The sequence below is a fragment of the Oncorhynchus nerka genome, linkage group LG27, assembly GCF_034236695.1.
Source record: "Oncorhynchus nerka isolate Pitt River linkage group LG27, Oner_Uvic_2.0, whole genome shotgun sequence".
NCBI lineage: Eukaryota > Metazoa > Chordata > Actinopteri > Salmoniformes > Salmonidae > Oncorhynchus > Oncorhynchus nerka.
Genome location: NC_088422.1, coordinates 75002197 through 75004435, shown reverse-complemented (window position 1 = coordinate 75004435; position 2239 = coordinate 75002197).

Below are 2239 nucleotides of genomic sequence, written 5' to 3'. Positions count from 1 at the left end.
CGATACATATTAAAGGGGAGTGGCAAAACCACGCACATTCTGTCGGCAAATCATTGTTCTTGGGAATTAGTGCATCATGCATTTTACCACGTGAATGGCCTCAAACTGGATGTTTGGTAATTTTGTATGGTTTTGAAAACCCTTCAATTCTCACCAAATTAATCAATATTTTGTACAGCCTAATCATATGAGCCTAACTGACTATCCTACTAAATTATTTCAATTTGGGATATGTGAAGAAACACAGTCCACCAAGCAAACTGCATACATATACATACATATACATATATTTACTTTCTCTTAGAATTATTAGTAGGGGGAAACACTGGAAGTTTTGGTGGAAAAGGTTGTGTGTGTCAACTGTGGGGTGCCCATGTTTGCTAGGGCTCGAAAGAGTGGGTGCAAGAGTGGCAGGTTGAGTTGGCCAGAGTCAGAGTAAGTCGTACAGAAGGTGTCTTATGCTGAGGCAGTGAGGGATCCTGAGAGAATCCCTGTGAGTAGGCCTAGTAGATCTGTGACAGCACAGAGGGATAGGTCAATGAGTGATGTATGCTTCAGAAAGGTTGGTTTAGCGTTCATACCGATAGTCTTAATAGGTGTAGGGTTAGATGGCAGGGTCATTTAAATGTTTTTACTTTCGCCATTTTTTCCATTTTGTGGATCAGTATAATGTATAATGATTTCAAATCAAATCAAATTGTATTAGTCACATGCGCCGAATACAACAGCATTACAGTGAAATGCTTACTTACGAGCCCCTAACCAACAATGCAGTTAAAAAAAAATATGAATAAGAATAAGAAATAAGAGTAACAAGTAAGTAAAGAGCAGCAGTAAAATAACAATAGTGAGACTATATACAGGGGGGTACCGGTACAGAGTCAACGTGTGGGGGCACCGGTTAGTTAAGGTAATATGTACATGTAGGTAGAGTTATTAAAGTGACTATGCATAGATGATAACAACAATGTAAATAGTCTGGGTGGCCATTTGATTAGACGTTCAGGAGTCTTATGGCTTGGGGGTAGAAGCTGTTTAGAAGCCTCTTGGATCTAGACTTGGCGCTCTACTGCTTGCCGTGCGGTAGCAGAGAAAACAGTCTATGACTAGGGTGGCTGGAGTCTTTGACCATTTTTAGGGTCTTCCTCTGACATTGCCTGGTATAGAGGTCCTGGATGGCAGGAAGCTTGGCCCCAGTGATGTACTGGGCCGTACGCACTATTCTCTGTAGTGCCTTGCGGTCGGAGGCCGAGCAGTTGCCATACCAGGCAGTGATGCAACCAGTCAGGAAGTTCTAAATGGTGCAGCTGTAGAACCTTTTGAGGATCTGAGGACCAATGACAAATCTTTTCAGTCTCCTTGGGGGGAATAGGTTTGTCGTGCCCTCTTCACGACTGTCTTGGTGTGCTTGGACTATGTTCGTTTGTTGGTGATTTGGACACCAAGGAAATTGAAGCTCACAACCTGCTCCACTACAGTCGACGAGAATGGGGGCGTGCTCTGTCCTCTTTTTCCTGTAGTCCACAATCATCTCCTTTGTCTTGATCACGTTGAGGGAGAGGTTGTTGTCCTGGTACCACATGGCCAGGTCTCTGACCTCCTCCCTATAGGCTGTCTCGTCATTGTCAGTGATCAGGCCTACCACTGTTGTGTCATCTGCAAACTTAATGATGGTGTTGGAGTTGTGCCTGGCCGTGCAGTCATGAGTGAACAGGTAGTACAGGAGGGGACTGAGCATGCACCCCTGAGGGGCCCCTGTGTTGAGGATCAGCGTGGCGGATGTATTGTTACCTACCCTTATCACCTGGGGGCGGCCCATCAGGAAGTCCAGGATCCAGTTGCAGAGGGAGGTGTTAAGTCCAAGGGTCCTTAGCTTATTGATGAGCTTTGAGGGCAGTATGGTGTTGAACGCTGAGCTGTAGTCAATGAATAGCATTCTAACATAGGTGTTCCTTTTAGGTAGGAAACCTTAGTGTGGTGATCTGCTTAAAACATGTTGGTATTACAGACTCGGACAGCTCCCTGGTTGAAAATGTCAGTGAAGACACTTGCCAGTTGGTCAGCGCATGCTCACAGTACACGTCCTGCTAATTTGTCTGTACCTGCGTGCTTGTGAATGTTGACCTGTTTAAAGGTCTTACTCACATCGGCTGCGGAGAGCGTGATCACACAGTCTTCCGGGACAGCTGGTGCTCTCATGCATGTTTCAGTGTTATTTGCCTCGAAGCGAACATAGAAG